Source organism: Chamaea fasciata, unplaced genomic scaffold, assembly GCF_029207755.1.
Source record: "Chamaea fasciata isolate MVZ Bird 193981 ecotype frontalis unplaced genomic scaffold, bChaFas1.0.hap1 SCAF_6, whole genome shotgun sequence".
NCBI lineage: Eukaryota > Metazoa > Chordata > Aves > Passeriformes > Sylviidae > Chamaea > Chamaea fasciata.
The window spans coordinates 67064317-67082272 of NW_027094091.1; the positions used below are offsets into that span (position 1 = coordinate 67064317).

The 17956-nt window shown below is 42.1% G+C and overlaps 1 long non-coding RNA gene across 1 annotated transcript; it reads right to left on the reverse strand.

Moving 5' to 3' along the window:
* Nucleotides 1-331: 331 nt before the first annotated feature.
* LOC136290734 (uncharacterized) lies at nt 332-16866 on the reverse strand. The gene is made up of 3 exons (XR_010721355.1): nt 16749-16866; nt 15893-16086; nt 332-394 (listed from the first exon to the last, which is right to left on the reverse strand). It is a non-coding gene; the product is annotated as an uncharacterized lncRNA (long non-coding RNA).
* Between the last annotated feature and the right edge of the window lie 1090 nt (nt 16867-17956).

Genomic DNA, 17956 nt, shown 5'->3' on the forward strand with positions numbered 1-17956 from the left:
CTCACAGGAAAACAAGGTGTTCTGCAATAAATAGGAAACCTTTTTTCTAAAGCTTTATGGTCTTCAGTGCTGTGTCACAAAGCACCCTATATACTACTCACCTCAAAAATCCACGATTAAAGTGAAGTGATTCTTCTCTTTTCAGAAGTCAGGCTGGCTGGGAGAGCGGGGCTAGAAAGGAGAAAGGCAAGAGGCTGCTGCTTTGAAGCAAGCACATGTGATGCTCTCATTTTAGAATAATTGCTGTATGTTTGGGGCACAAGAAGATGGGAACATACCTTGCAGCAGGATGAGTGCCTTCAGGTCAGCCCACAAAAAGCCCTTTTGTGAGCACACAGGGGCAGGGATGATTGCTCTGAGTGACTGAGATCGGTCTCTTACTTTATGGAGATGACTGAAAGTAAACATGTAACCAAGCAGAATAAAGGAGGAAATAAAGGAGGTGAGCTAGGCTTGCCATTCTTATAAACATAAAAATAATCATAGAATGGTTTGGGTTGGAAAGAACCTTAAAGACCATTTACTTCCAACCCCTCTGCCCTGGTCAGGGACACCTTCACCAGACCAAGTTGCTCAGAGCTCCATCCAACCTGGCCTTGAACACTTCCAGGAATAGGGCAGTCCAAACTTCTCTGGGCAACCTGTGCCAGGACCTCACCACCCTCACAGTAAAGAATCTTCCCCTAGTATCTAATCGAAACCTGCTCACTTTCAGAAAAGGCAAGGGCCATTCAGTGGACAGGGGGTTTCTGTTTGCCATGTTTTAAGGAAAACACATGTTCACTTAGTGAATGGTGGAACTTGCCCTGAGACATTTTGAGAAGTTTAGCATGACTTTAAAAATGGCATTTTTTAAATCAAAAGAAAAATCAAAACTTTAGAAAAAACCAAAAATACATCCCCCTACCTAAGAAAATAGGTACAGAAGGGAGCTGTTGCATAGGAGAGCGCACACCTAGGAAAAAAAATTGTCCTTTGGGAGAGCAGTTCAAGCAAGCAGCCTCTGTAATGCACAATTCTTAACTTCCTCCTCTAATGCAGTTCCTACCAACCACTTTTAAAGAAAATTAGAGCTGATGGACTATTATGTTTAGTCTGTATGACTCCTGGGAGCCAATTTGTGTTATACTATCCAAACTCCTTTACAATTACGGACGACAGCAATGCTGTACCTGGTGGCTGCCTGTTGTTTAAATGGAGGCGGGTGAGATCTGTTAGAGATTTGCTTTGATTTCACAAAGAGGTGGTATATTTGCCTGAAATAAAAGAAATCCCTACATTCCACCTTTTTCAATTGCTTTAAAGTTAAAAGGGAAATTAAGAGGCTGTAAGGAAAGAGCTGAAAATCTGGGACAATGCTCAGCTAAGCCGTGGTTTGCAGGGACTCACACAGCAGCAGCTCCCAGTTTCCCTTCCTATATGAGCATTTGAACACCAATGCTGGGCTGAGCAGGTGACTTGAGAGGGTGGGGACAGAAAGAGCAGGAGCCAGGGCCAGGTGTTGGAGGGATCTGGATGCTCTTCCTTTGTAGGTGACTTAAGAGTGAGAAACCTTGGAGGACACCTTGAGCTTGTGGGTGGAGTTCTTAAAAATACTAGTTATCCCTATAAATACTTTTTCTCCAAGCACTGCCTAAAGGTGCCACACGAACCAGGATAAAAAGGGGAAGCTTTATAAACATTGTGAATCCCTGCTCCTTGATGCCAGAACTCAGCTCTGTGCACAGAGGAAGGTCAGAGAGCCCTGGGATGAGAAAGGCTGACACGGAATTCCTCATGGAGGTTTCCGTTTGGAAAATCAGTTTGGATTTGGCAGAAGAAGAATGTCCTTTAGGTCAATTAGGCTTTCCCTCAGTGATGAACAAAGCAGAAATGCACCAAGTTCCTTTTCTGATGACATTTCTAGCAGGAAAGTGGCCATTCAGAGGGCTGGTATGACAGGAAAACCCTGCCTGAATTTGCCGAGATGAATATTTTTCTACCACCTAGATATCTAAGCTAGCAATCCACCTATTTCCAGCTGGTGAGGGGGAAGTGGAAAGAATAAGGTTTGGGAGACAGGTAGGTTCTGCTGACTTTTGAGTTCTTGAAACAGTGTAATAACTATATGATTCATGGTGGTGATTAAAGAGGTTGCTGGAAAGAGATGCCTGCCATGAATATTTGTCTCTGATAATCCTTTTAGCATACCCCACTAAGCCTCTGGATATGACTATAAACACAAATACTAAAGTTATGTATTATCTACTTACACTGCATGAGATTTCTCAAATATTCCAGCATGTTCATACACACACTATAAACAAATAATATTAAAAAAACCTCTCAAACTCATGCTATCCTCATTCAATCCCTCCAAAGCATGTTCAGGGGAAGCAGATAGCAAGCAGTAAGGGAATTTGGGGTCATACCAGAAGGGAATAGCTTGAAGAAAATGAGGTCATTGAACACTACCTAGTAAAATGGATGTTGATTGTTTTGTGAGTGTTCTCCACAGATAATGAACAAAGAAAATTTGACACAAAGTTAATTACAAAAAACAGGACTGCACTCTAATGGCTAATTACTACCTGTGTAGGCTGACAAATGGCAAAGCCTCCCAGTTTCACTATTAATAAGCAGCATCCACGATCTTGAATTATGATAGCAGTTCTAGAATGAAGCACATGCAAATCCCTTATCACTTTGAGAAACCCTCTCTGCACCCAGATTTAGCTGGTTAATTTCGCCCTTGTGCCTAATCTACCCACTCATCCCCACGTCAACAGGCAGCTCATTAATCACATCTCCTGCTTTGTTTTCTTCTCATTTGATATCACAGCAGGGCATTTTTCTCAGCAAAATAATCTGAGTAAACAAGAATATTTCCTGGGCTGGAAATCTCTGCCCTTGGAAGGAGCTTCTGTCAAGCATGTCAGATGTAAAGCAAAACCAAAAAAGGGGGGGGTGGGAATGGAGGAGCATGGCACCTCCTGCTCATGGGGAAGTGCCTTTGCTTCGGAATGCAGGGGTTACAAAATGCTCACCATAAATAACCATAAACATTTATTGCAGAGCTAAGGTAAGGATCACCTTCTTGAAATATATTGTCAGGCATGTGAGTGTAAAACCAATAAAGCACTTACTCTCAAGGAAAGATAATGTTTGCCATTTTAGACTCTGCATCTCTTCTCAGCAATCAAAAGGGTAGGAAGATCAGCTGCCCATACTGTTGTGTTGCCTCGAGAAATCCTTGATAATACTACAAATGTATGAACCATAGCAAAAAGCACAAATTGCTGCCAGCACCATCAGGATCGTCTCTTTTCCTCTGTGAATATTGTTCCTTATTTGCTCTCTCATCTGTTCCTTTTGCTTACCAGACACTGTCCATAGTGAAACAGAGGGGATGAAGCACAAGGCATAAACCCACCTGTGTTAATCCATTCTGCTTCAGTCACACAAGTGCCTCAAGCAAAAACTAACAGTCCCACCCCAGCCGGCTCACTGAAGGTCATTGCCACATCCTTCAAGGGCTGGGACTGGTGTATCAGCTACTTGGTACCTCTGGAAATTGTCAGCAGGCAGAAAGGCCAGCTCCTATCAGGCACCTCTGACGTGCAGCAGGAATCGTAATCTAACACCTCATGGCTGCATTTTGGATTAAATCATGAGAAACATTTCTCCCTGTGCTCAGGCAATGCAGCCATTGTAACTGGCCTTTAAATCTCTGTAAATGGGCATCACAGCCCTTCTCAGTGGTAGAAACCAACATTTTCCTCCCCAGTTAAGGAATTCCCTGTGGCCAGCATAGCTTTTAGACCAAGAGAGATTTTTTTTTTCCCCTGAACAGCATTAGCTGCTTTAAATCCCACTTTTTCTCTGGCTTGCAAAAACTTGATTCTGATAAATAGGAGAGAAATGCCAGGCAATGAAAGGAGGAGAAAGACTGCACTCATAATTTCTGAGTAATTAAAACTGGCATCGTGGAGAACTGAAGCAGAAGGCAGGTAAGGGATAATTCTAACTCTGAACCATTACCGAAACCTATTTTCCACAGCAGCAAGAAGTCAATGATGTAAGTGGAATTTCCTACAGCCTAAGAAACATGATAATGTATGTTGGCATGTGAATACCTGGAATTGCCTCAACAGCAAACAAGAACCTTGTTAGGTTTAGCCATGGATTTATAAGTTGGATTCTCATCCTTTTTTCTAAATGTTTTTCCTATTATAGGTAGAGCTATTATGTTATCTTGGAAGCAATAAAGCCTTTTATATCACATCTTAGTTTATAATAACTATTAATGTTGCTATTTGATCTGGTTGGAACTCAGCATGTTGATTTTGTAAAGCCTTTTGTGAACTAGGAGACTGAAGCAGCAAGGCAAAAAGAAGCCATAGAATTTCTAGTTATTAAGCACAACACATTCTACGTCTCTTTTAGCATCTAAAAGTGGCCTGCCCAACGTCCATCAGAGTAGTCTGACAGCCTGAATTTTTTACCCTGTATTTTCATCTTGCACTGTATACACACATCTCAAAATATCAGTCTTGTATGGTGACTGAGGGCATTAAGCCCCACGATATTCAGAATAGATATCACAGCCCAAGTGTTTTATGTATAGGCTTTAATATTATCAGACATCTCTCCTTGGGAATGGCTATGACATATGGAGGCAAGTTCATTTTGGAAGAAGCAGTAAAACATTCAGAAAGAATGTTAAAAACAGAAGGAGGGTGGGCTTTTTTTGAACACCACAATTTAAAACTTCTTCTCCAGCCACATTTAAAAAACAAACAAAAAAAAGAAGTCACAAGCTTAATTGCCATGGCTCCATTTTGCACAGACTGCATTTATATATAACTGTTGTGATTGCTGCCTGGTGATGAATTAGGCTTTGCTAAAGCTCTGCTTCTTTCTTTTTTTCGTTTTTTTAAGCCTTGCAGCTGCCTCTGCAAGCTCTCCTCACGCTGACCTGCCTTGCTGTGTGCCTGTAGTCCATCAGCCAGTGAAACCCTGATGCTGGGTGAAGTCTCTGCAAAATGAAGCAGACAAATCCCCTGTTCCTCAGTGGTTTTATGCCTTAAGGTTTTCATCACTAGAGCATTCTGGACTTGTACCCCAGAGGAAACATTGACTTCCAAGGTCTGGAATTGAAATGGTCATTTGTATTTATAGGGAGAGAAACTCCCTCCAACTCCAAAAACATCCCCTGACCCTCAAGTGCCAAGAAGAAAGATGAGTTTTGTGAGATGTTCTGTAGCCATCTGGGAAGCGGTGCAGCTGATCTTCATCACAGAGAGGTGCTGATGGAGTACAGGCAATGCACTGGACAGTGTGCAGTCCAACAGGAGATATTCTATCAAATTCAGCCTGCATCTGCTAAAGGAGAACACTGCAAACATGACTCTGTTTGGGCTTCATGTATCAGCAGGAAATAAGTGTGAAATCAGTGTTTACCTGACTTTGACATTTTGCTGTTTTTCAGTATACAGCTGTTCTTTCAAACGAGGAAAACAATATTTGGCCTGTAACTGCCTCTCTTTCTCTTGCTGCCAGTTTCTCTCTACCACAACCAACTAGGACCTCTTGCTGTTCCCTACATTTATATCTTAGAGATACCACCAACACAAGTTATTAGACTCCTTATGCCAGTGACTTTTCCTCAGCTGTATTTTTTTTTAATCTGTCCCTGCATGCACACAGTAAGCTAGGATGGATTCCCAGAAAGAGCCATCAGATGCATCTTGCAAGACCATTTAAGTGCACCAAGTCAAAATAAGACTTTGCACAAAGCACCACTTATCTGAGCTCAGGAGTGTGGTTTGAATATGCATACAAAAATACCTTGGAAAAAATGATACAAGAACTAGGGTTTGAAATTTCAGCTTCTTGTATGAAGGGTTAGCAAGAACACTTGGTTATAGATCAAGCTGCGTTCTGAAAATTATTCTTCTGGATGCTGTTCCCTGTTTCATTAAAGATCACTAAGAAGCAGTAGCCATAGCGCACATTTACTGTGCCTGACCTTCATAAGAATAAAGTGCTACACTGATGCATTTCAAAGACCTTACAACTTTTAAAACAAATATTGCAGAAATTTAACTGTCCTCAGTATAATTATTCTCCTCTACTTTTAAGGATCAAAACTTCCCTATAGTATATCCTAGAATGACAGAAAATAAAGACATGAGCCAACAGATCACCCTTTTTCCTTTCCTCAGAAACATAACATCCATAAAGCATAATTCTCTTTAGCACCATACTGGGGCATGGGCTGGAGATTTACAGAAACAGAAGTTCCACCTCTTAAATCAACAAAGTCACTCATTTTAGCACTTACTTAACTTTTCTTTGGAAGTTTCCCCAAGGCAGGCCAGCCCTGAAAGCCTCATCCTTTGAGATGTGGCAGGATCACAGCCTGAGACACTGACAGCTGAAACTCTATGACCCTCCTTAGGTGACACACACACAGTGTAACAAGTGGGAGTGCAGAGGGCCACTTTCTACATGTCTTTCCTTTTGACTCAGCCAGGTTTAAAACAAAAGCTGATTTTTGACTGCAGATTCCTTCTCCAGTCTGAATGTCATCAACTTCCAAGTTGCTCCCTATGATGCTTTTTTATGGGGCTAAGGTAGGAAATGTTGCACCAAGTATCTTAAAGCAAGGGGAGCTGTGTGGAATGAAACTTTACAAGTTCTGGTCAAACCAAGATCTTAACAGGGTTAATGTTCTGTGCTTGACCAGCCTTTTGGGGACTTTTAAATTAAAGTGAGCAAAGAAACCAAAGTTCTGAGTGCAAGACAGGAAACCAGAAAGGGCAGTGTAAATGGAGAAGTTCGTGCTCAGAGCAGAACAGGCTAGGATGAATTTTTTCCATGGGATAAAGTGCAGACATGCCAGCAATGTCATCATAATGCAAAACAAAGCTCTGGAAGTTTATTGCACCAAAAACAAACAAACCAGCAAACACAATGTGCTTTATTTCATAATCACTGGTATCCTCCTCTTCCAGGGATCTAATTCACATCTGGTGTAAGATATAATTTGATTATCACAACTGAGCTACACTAATGTATTGAAATTTTGCATCTGTCCTTCTATGCTCAGGAATGTTTTCAGGGTACATGCTACCCAAGATCTGATGCAATCCTCACTGGCACCCACACCTGGATCACCACAGACTGTATGAATTCAGAGCAATGCAGCAAACAACAAAACCATTTTCTCTATCTTCCAGTGTTTGGCCTTTTTAAGAGACTTTCATAGTACAACTCCTCTGTTTGGGGTCTGGCAGGAAAACAGCTCTGGGCAGGTGTAAAGGAAGTTTGGACTGGGTCAGGAGAAATATGGCCAAGAAAGGAAATGAGTTCAGTCTGGAAAAGAAATTAGGACAAGGACATAGGGATCAGTAGGCCCAGAAGTGGGGCTGAAGCTGAAAACAAATGGAAGGGGAAACCCAGAAAGGATGCAGCAGAGATGATGGGGGGGTGAAGAGGAAACACACATGTACAGGGAGTAATTAGGTGACCGTGGTAATGAAAAGGAAACAAAAAGAATCCAAAACAACATGAGAAAGATGTAATTTTTTTTCCCCCCTCTCAGGCATAAGCTGCAAGCTCTTTTCCCAAAGAAAAGGAATAAACTGCATCTGAGCCAGACAATCTGAAACTTCCTGTGCACATGAAATTTTTATAAAATTGTCCTCGTTTGCTGCCTCTGGTCTGAGGCATTTCATCTTCAGTGGCACAAATGTGAGAATCTTTTAAATCACAGACCACTTAAATCACAGAATATTCTGAGCTGGAATGGACCCACCAGGATCATCAAGTCCAGCTCTCAAGAGAATAGCCCATATGGGGGTCAAACCCAAAACCTTGGTGCTGTCAGCACCATGCCCTAACCAGCTGAGCTGAGCTCATCACACAGGATTTAGATTTATAATCTATTGTTAACAAGTACCTCTAAAACACCAGTAAAATGCTGCTCTCCCGGGTCAGGAACTGAAACATTGCTCCCCAAACACCTAGGGAAAGGCTTGATTTTAATTTGAAAATAAGCTTCTTCATTGGAGTATTCTTCGTGATTCTGAGTGGTACATTTGACAGTGAAATATCTCCCTCCAAGAACTATTAGAATGTACTAACAGTGATCACTTCACAAGCTTTTGTTCATAAAAATGAGGAGGCACTGGGGGGAAAAATGACAATTTAAGAAAGAAAAGACCAGAATTTAAATTCAATTCAGAGTTTTATAAAGCGACTCTTAGTTTCTCAAGAGCAAAGATTGTCTCGAGTTTCCAATTCCAGCTCAAAAAGAGCTTCAAAATGAAGTTGATACAGTCATCCTCCTGCTTCTGATCAATTGTACCCTGGCTCTGATGGGAGACAGAGGTGTAGGAAAATCTAAAACAGGCAATTACAAAATGCCTTCGAGGCAGTCTCTGGTTTAGAGGGAGTTCCTGAAGCAAAATACTCATTGCATTGAAACTCTGCTTTTATATATATATATATATATATATGTATGTATGTATGTGTATATATATATATATATACTTAATCCTTGTTATTGTTGCACTGTTAACAATCTGCACAGGGAAGAAGGAGGCTGAAAACCTAATCTGAGATTGAAATGGAGAAAGTCATGTTTGAAGCTGTGCCTTACAGCAGGAAGTTATTTCCAATTTATGATTCTTACATGCCGTGTCTCTTTGTCCAGAAGAGGATGAAACAGGAAAAGTGAATCCAAATGGAAATGAAGGTATGCCATTTGTTGTGTCACAACATAAGACAAAAGTTTACCATGTCAGGAACTCTTTTACCAAGATCATTCCCTTCCCAAATATAAATGTTCTGCCTCAAAATGAGAACAGTTAGGGAAAAAAACACAACAAACAAACAAACAAACCCAACAAAATACTAATACTAAGAGGATCACCAGAATAATTTAATCAGGAGAAATACTTTATTTTCTCCTGTTCAGAATTAATAAACTCCTTCTGGAATAAGCAGTAAATAAACCCACCACAAAGCTGACTTCCAACAAGGAAAATTTCAGCTTGTTTTTTATGTTTGGCATTTGCAGAAGAAACGAAAACCCCAAGCACAGAGGCAATTGACAAGTGCAAGAAGAGTCAGTCCAGCCACCAGCCATAATTTTCTGCCCTGCCTGGATCTGCCTCTCAAGACACAGTTTCTAATTACATCAGCTCACAGCCTCACTGGTTTAGAGGGGGCTGCACTGGGGATCACAGTCTACCCCCATTTTTACATATAGCAGATGGATGTTCATTTAATTTTAGTGACATTGGGATGCAGCTACTTATTTGGGAGCAGTTCTGCAGCAAAAGCTACAGCTGATTTCTGATTCAGGTCGTTTCATCAGAGTATCTTTCTGATGATTACCTGCCTCAAAAGGTGCTGTTTTATCCAGGTATTTTCCCAGAACAAGACTGCCATTATTCCCAGAGAGCACTCATAGGAAGTCTGGAGATGATTATCTTGTACATAGGAGTATTTTGACGTTTTATCAGATTAACTGGATATGTCTGCTTGAGGTTTGTTGGTTGGTTTGTTTTGGTTTTTTTTTTAAATTAGGGCTCTGAGACATAACCATAAATAGGGTAACCTGAGCACTGGGTGGCTCATTCCAGGGTGCAGGGGCTTCAATTTTAAAACAACCTCCCTCAACTCAGTCCAGTGATGAATTCTGATAAATAAACTCATTACACAGACATGTAAATCATAATTTTGTAGTTATCCAGCACCATCCTCCCTGAAGCAAAAGCAGTACCAGCAGCAAAGTACCTGAGTAAGGGCAACGCTCAACTTCCTTTGTCCCAGTGAGGTGGCTGACCTGAGCACTGCACAGCACCTTCAGGAACAGCAGAAACATATACTTAGGCATCCCATTTTTACATTTTTGATGAGAGTAGAAGGTCCCCAGGGATCCCTCACAAAGCTGATGCAAGCAGCAAGCTGGGAAGAGAGAAACAAGCCAAGAGCATCACCTGGAAGGAGCACCTGGGTGACCTGACAGCACCAAGGCCTGAGGTGGCAGTGGCAGCAGCAGCACTGACCCCAGCACAACCCAGGCTTCTTCAGGGGCAAACTCCAGGTTTCAAGAGAAAACTGCAGTCTCTTAAAAATAACTTGATGCCAGCTATCTCAGAAAGCAGGTCCTTGCACCGGGGAGATTAAATCCTAGTTGAGTTTTCTGTGTGCTTAAGAAAGGAATTTGTTGCCTCTTCACCGTACATAAATATACGAAAGGCATAAATAGAAGGCTTGGGTAGTGATGGTGTTTAAGCAGAAATAGAAAACAGTCTTTGGAAAAACGAGCCCTTTGGATGGAGCTGTATCCACACAGATTTCTGAACCTGGGGACTGAGAAGCTGCCACAGCAGAGCTGACTGCAGGGGCTCACCCAGAGGTGGGCAGATGCTTTGGGGAAGGGATGTCAGACAGATCAAAATCGACATACTAGCTGTCACACACAGACCTGGCTAGGAACAGCCCACGTTGCTGAAGCTGGCAGAGTCATACACACATATGGGGACACACAAAAATAGATGTCAGGGCCGAGCTGCCTGACTGAGCAAACGCTACGTAGCGAACCGGCGCAAGGCGGTGGGGCCGCAAAAGCAAATGTGCAGCAGAGCAGAAAAGGGTCCCACAGAAAACATCTGCATGGCAGCAAGGTAGGCAGGTTTTTAGAGGCTGCCTCTGAGGGCACAGCCCCTTTGTGTCAGTGCAGAACAATTAGCTGGGGGAGGCTGGCTCGGGACGCAGGAGGTGACAGCTGCTGTGGCAGCCCAGGCGCTGAAGGCGCAGACACAAAGTGGCCTGGCTGCATCCCTGCAGCTCGCCTCAGGGCTTTCCAGGAGGGCTTTGTCTCTTCAGTGCCTCGTACAGAACACTGACATAAAGCCAATTATTAGATGGGGTCTTTTGTCAGTTTTCCTGTATGCTTGCAGGGAAAAAAAAGATCCAATTATTAAAACCGTACCATTTTCTGCAGCTTTACTTAGCACAGTAAGTAACCAAATGGTTTTGTTTTCGCTTCCCTTGTGTGGCTTCCCTTGTTAGAGAAACCAATTGGAAATCATTAGTGGAAATATTAGCAGGAAAAGCTAATGGGTTTAGTCATTCATATGCATCAGTCACTGGCTATTTCACAAACTGCTACCTGGAGCACTGTTAATGTAATTTCCAATACTTTATTTGATGTTGTCAGCCCCCTCGGATTTGCACAAGATGGTGAACAGCAGCAGCTCCAAGTGCACTGGCTGGTGAGGGCTGAGCCTGCAGCTCTGCCCTCCTGCCCAGCCTGCCAGAGAGAGGACAGGGATAATCACATCCATGGTGGGGTGAAAGGCTCACTTTGGGCGCACTGATGTCTAATATCATTGCCAAAGCAATTCACCCATCAGGACATACCAGTGCCAGCTGTGTGCAGCAGGACAGTGAGCTCAAGGCCAGTTTTCTCCAACATCACATGGAGACCCACTAGAGCAGCATCCTCCCTCCAAGGTTTGGGCACGCTGTCACAATTTGCACTGCTAATTTAAGTCATTCTGGGCTACAAAAGATCCCTGGGAAGGAGAGGAAAGTCTGTGTTGGAATCAATGCCAGGGATGCAATCCCAGAGTGGTTTGCTCCCCTTTCCTTACAGAAGACTTCTGAGAAGCAGCACCCTTGCTATGCACACAGATGTCCAGAGAAAGCCTGTCACAGCACCAGAGTGCTGCAGCCCTTCCTAACAGGTTTCCTTAATCCCATGATTAATCTAATCAGATGGGATAAAAGCCAGAAGGACTTCAAATGTGGGCACTCAATGCCCAGTCACTGTTTATCAGGGCTGGGGATGAGCATCTGTGGAGGCAGTGTGCTTGCTGTTGGTTTCATTTCAATCCTCTGGGAATTACACCTGGATCTGAACTTCAGGAAGATGTTCACATGAGAAGAAACAGCTTTGCCAGAAATAAAAATAGACAAACATTATTCCTGGCTATATTTTTCAGGGAATTTAAAAGTTAATCCGAAGCAATTAACTCCTGAGAATTTTAATTCCTCTCCCTGACACAGCCACCCCATAAAGTGCCTGGTTCCTTCTGAAACCACAAAAGGATAATTTCTCTGAAATGATTGTGACTGGTCCGCTTTCATGCATATTATTTAATCCATGGCTTTAAATCATGAGATTTAAAGTGCATTTTTTTGCTATGAAATACAAAATCTATGATGCAGATGTAATTTTCTTTCTTTGTGTGATGCTTTAAAATGCCACTTGCATGTAAAGAAAATATAACGTATTTTTCTCTACCTCACTAGAGACTTCCACTCCAGAATGAATTGACTGCACAATTAAAATTAATTTAGAAGAGCCAAAAATTTTTTCATCAAAACAAATGTATATGAGGCATGCTTTTCAAAGAACACTTTTCCTGTTTCATCCTGTGTACTCTGTGCATAATCTGTATTCAAGATGTAGAATATTTTTCTGTGCCTCGGGATGCATTTGAAGTATTTTTAAAGTAATTATGCATTATTATGGGATAGGAAATGGCAGTTTCCTCTCTCAGAGCTGTCTGGAATTCAGGATTGAAACATTACAGTATCTTTAAGTCACTGCTAGTCTGATCTGAAAGATCATCTGTTTCCCCTCAATAGTACAGGCTCAAATACTACCCCGACAATGTGGTTTTTTATTTTCTAAACTCATCACCACTGGCATTTTTTCCTCCAAGTCATCTTCATTGATTTAAGAGGGTAGGTCACTGCCTGCAGCAGCTCATCACTGGTATGTTAAAAGCAAAATTCATTCACTGATGCACAAGCTATTGAAGGATGTCGCTGTTGCCTGATGGCAAAAAATTTGAAGTGGAGCACTGTACAACAGGCTGTAGGTTGAGTGAACAGCCAGTCCTTCTCACAGTGAGTCCCACACTCACCATGTGTCCTAGAGCTGGGCAAAGCTGGAGGTGCTACAGTCCCAGACAGGTGACAGCCAGCTCTCCCATTAGTTCAGAGGGCAGGTGAGGAAATAAGGGAAGACATTTGCAGCATCATTTTGGGACTGTGACCTGCAAGGTCTCTATGTGAGAGGGCAGAGAGGAAAGTTGCTTTGCTGTATGAGCATTTGAAATCCAGACTGTTATCCCAATTACATGCATTTTTAAAAGTCCATAGGCTTCTCACAGGCAATTTCATGGAAAGGGGAAATAAAAAAAGCAGGCTAATAAAATACATTAATTGTGACTCTTTTACCAAGCATCACTAATTAATCCACTCAACAGCCCCATGGGACAGATCACTGTTAATATCCCATGGGTAATTTGTCAGTACATCTCTGCTTTTCTCCAATTGTCTGCCCAATCCACAGAAAAAATTGGACTTGAGCTTGGACATCCTTCCTCTCCAAAGTCATTATTGGAATTCACCCAAACCCACAGAATGATAATGACATAAGGGACTAAAGAGTTCCACCTCAGGAAGATCTCTATTCCTTCAAGTTCACAGCCCTAAAACACTTCCCTTGTTACACTGAGGAGGAAAATGGCCTTGGAATTCTGTATTTGAAAAATGCTTTTCAGTTAAAAGCACAGGAAGACAGAGGTCTTGTGGCAGAACAAATACAAGAGCAAAATCTGACCTCAAAAATATCTTCATCCATTAAGACAACCCTGACTTCCCCAAGATTTCTCTCATGATTAGGAGCTTGCACAGGGGAGGTCAAAGTAAGCCTGAGCTGCAATTCAAACTCTATGCTCACCAGGGTTCCTGCATCAAGCCTGCCCTGTGGATTCCAAGCCATGCAGGACATCAAAGAGAAGAATTACAGATAATTTGAACAGTTGCACCAAGCTTGGTAAGACAGCCAATGCTACTTTGCCATAGACCAGCAATGTGGGATTTTACCCAGCTCCTTCAATGCAGACTTTTCCTGGATAAAACTCCACATTATTTGGCAGACACTGATGACAGTCCCCCATCTAATTAGCTTAAGCAAATGAGCCACAGTTATCTTGATGAAGTATGATTAAAACAGCAGATATTTTTATGTAAAGTTCTGAACACTAAGCTTTTTAATTCACCATTTATTGATTCCAAACCAATATGCTCACTCTGATCTGGGTGAGACTAGAGATCAGAGTGACATTCAGCATTGGGCTGCCTGTCAGCACTGAGAAGAGCCCAGTTTGCAACTCAAAAGTTCAGAGCACCTGTCTCCAGCAGGAACCTGATTTTGCAAAATTCATCGCTTTATTGTGGTGCCTCTAGCTCAATTCCCAGGAGATTTCAGCATGCACATTGAAGCTTCATTGAAATAAATATCCTTGTAATTCATATTTGGAGGGATAGTTTGAAGCCCTGAGGATGCCTAAAGAGAGACTGGGCTGTTCATCAGCATCCCTTGGAACTGCTCTCTCCAGCAGATGCATAAGTAATGAATGAGCAGGAGCTCTATATGGAAACTCTGGAAGGGGGGAGGAATGAGAGAGGGAAACCACTGCACCACAACCTTGCTGTGGAGGAGGATCAATGCTGGAGCTGGAAAGCAGTTTACATTCAAGTATGACCTCCCAACCTTTTGCTGCGCTGGCTACATCAAAGAAAGATGCCGTATCTATGATGATTTACACAAATAATCAAATCCCTAAATTTACTGGGGTTTTTTTCTCCCTTTCATGTGTTGCCTTTGATGTTGCAGCCTCCCTGTGCAGGTGCAATAACAGCCTTGGTCAAAGGACTGGTGCGAGAGCGCTGCATCCCAGCTGAATGTCCCAGCTCTGATTTGCCTCTGCAGGAAGGCATGACAGGAAGAGTCACATGAAAAATCCACCCAGGGCATGGAAAATTCTTTTAGACCTACCCAGGAGGCCAGGTAGTTACAATTGCCTGCTCCTTGCTGTTCTTTGGAGGTTCCTGGCACAGCTGAAAAACACAAGCTCATGGCTGCAGTACAGCTCATAGGGGTCTCCCTTGCCAATTCTCTTGCCCTGACATCCAGTTTCACTTTTACCTAACTGCTAATAGTTTTCATTACATGATTTGACAATGCTGAATATTACACATAAAACCAGACAGTTACTATATTTCGAAAGTATCACAACCAAGTAAAGCTTCTTTAGCTCAGAGAAGCATTGCAAGGCAAGCCCTGAACAATAGGAAGCAGCACAGCAGGCAGGGGTCTGGTTTAGACACCACAGTGAAAGCTCTAAGAGCTAAGTTATTAAGACATTTATATATTTTTTATGTTAAATTTCTATCTGCCAAAAGTCCCCTGGGAGTTTGTCTTTGTTCTGGGGGTTTCAGGGACTAGCTGGAATATGCATTATTTATTAGACATGCAAATCATGCATGATAATCTCAATGAGCTAAGTATAATTGCTCCAGACAAACAATAAATTTGTTTAAAAACTGGCCTAATATTGTCATATTTCACCCTGAAGAAAGACATTAAGTTTTCCTATTCTTTATGTGAAATGGAAAGAAGGATTTAGAACAGTCTGTTCAACAGTTTGGTGGGGGGCTTTTTAAAACACTTTAAGGATAATAAATAACATGTGGCCTATATTTAAGAATTGATAAAAATGCAAATCTAGGTTTGTTACAGCAAAAGAAACATCAATGGGAATTACTTGTACTCCTAGTCCTAGGAGATGATATTTATTCAATCAAATTAGGATAATTTAAGTGTAAGGAAATCATCACTTAGAAATATTTCTAAATGCATAAGCAACACCATGTACAATTAATAAAAATACCCTACCAGGAGCACACCCCCTGATGCCAGCACACTACAGGAAGAAGGAAGCAATCAATAACTTTTACATCATTTTTAACCACTTAGATTTGTCAGCAAAACATATTTTGATTATTAAAAAAAAATAAAAAATATCTTTACCTAAAATTTTCAATACAACTGCATTTCTGACTTTTTCTGCAGGGCACAAGTGGTGGTTTTGTTTTACAGAAGCAGTCTCTCCTTAGCATGAGGAGCTCCACAGCTCGCTGGCCACAAGTGATCACAGTCCTCAGCTAATACAGACAACAGGAATCTCCTCAGAGCTGTTAATTATCAGTAAGGTCCTGCAAAAACTAGAATAGAAAAGAATCTCAAGAATGGATTTTATAAACCCGCAGTATTTATGGCAATTTTCTTGCTGTAGTGGGATTCCCCAAAATTTACTGGAAGTTGGCTAATGTTTCATTAATTTCAATTCAAAAATAAATCCTGCAAAAGATGCAGTCTCTGTAGCTTGGGGACTCAGTCACCTCAGAGTGCTGGGCACAGCTTTGGGGTTATGTTTCAGGATTTATCCGTATTCCCTTGTGACATTAATGCATAATATATAGGGATACCTGATGGAGCATCAATGTTGCACTAGCTCCCAATGGTGGTTGGTTGTTTTCCCTTTTCTTTAAAATAATTCCCTTTGTTTATCATTTTACATAACACTCATATGTAAAATAGGTTGTCTGAAGCCCTCTTCATTCTTGCTTTTTCTTTTCCTTGAAAAAGCTTTTGTCATTCTCAAAACCATTGAAACCAAATGAGAAAAAAAAACAACAAACACAACAACAAAAAAAAAACATTGAAAACCAATTGTCTTTGCCCTTTCCTCCCTGCTTTTCATTCTTTCCCTTGTTTAAGTCTATAAGAGCATAAGGTGAAAAATCCAGTCCTAAATGTACTCAGATTTTCAGGAATTAGAGCTGAAGTAGACACGTATTTCATGTTCAGGAAAACACCAACTCACCACAATACACAAAAAGTTCTGCTCCCTATACATCAGTCAGCAAAGCAGCAAAACCAGAAAATGCATGAGACAAATTGCATGGAACCATCCTAAAAAGTACCACCTCAATTTGCACTTCTGATTCAACAGCATGCCCAGCTGCATAGCCCAGTCTCCATGAATGACTTCTAGGAATATTTTAAGCCATTCCCCACAGCTTTTGTTCGTTCCCTTCAGAGAGTGCTCCCATTTAATTTCTCCTCCCTCTCTACCAGAGCCCCTAATGGCCTTGTTGTTTGCCTGCCCTCAGCACCATCCTCCTCGAAGGAGCCTGTGATCCTGCTGAAAGCCATCAGCTGTGGAAATTGCAGCAGGATCAAATGGGAGCTGGAGGCTCCTGTTCAGCACTGCCTGGCAACATGCTGCTGGCGCCCCATTACATCGCATCCCAACCTTCCACCCCGGCTCCCGGGCAGAGCTGGGGAGGGAAATGTGCTATTTGCTAATAGTCACACAGGCAGCAAAGCACTGAGAGGTGCTTCACCTCCTGGGGAGGTTTTACAGCCCATTAGTGACAACTGCAGGGCAGCAGCTCCTCAGTGCCACCTGCTCCCCTTGCAGGAGTGCTGAATCCAGGTGTGGCAGGGCTGGGGAACCGGGGGCTCAGGCTCATTCAGTAGGAAAAAGTCGCCTTTCTCCATCCCAGAGAGCAGCCAGCAGATGGAGGGGGTGTCTGCAGCACAGACACCACAGCCTCCTGACATCCACTCACAGTCCCACTGCTCTTCAGTCTTAGAGCCAGGAGCAGAACCAGCAGTCCTGGGTGTTGCTTTTAATCAACAATTACAACAAACCAAGCCAGCATTTTTCAGCAGCTAAAAAATACCTGTTGGCTTATCAGCTCAGCTCTTTTCCTGGAGTGTTTCTCATGGCTTTATCTCAAAGTAAAAAAAAAAAAAAAAAAAAAAAACCACCAGCAGTATTAGAGATAACCCCATGTCTCCACCAGAGTTCTAAATCAAGTTCAGCTGCTACCCTTTCAGATACTTGCTACTAGCATTAACACAGTCCAGCAAGATCTTCTCCTGCAAGTCCATGTCAATTCCTTTTACTTTGACTATGAACTTGGAGAAAGCACACAAAAGATAAAACATACTAAGTTCAGCTTTTGCAAAGTCTTGGAAACAATTATGGAGGCACGGAAGTGTAACACTAGTAAGTCAGACAAG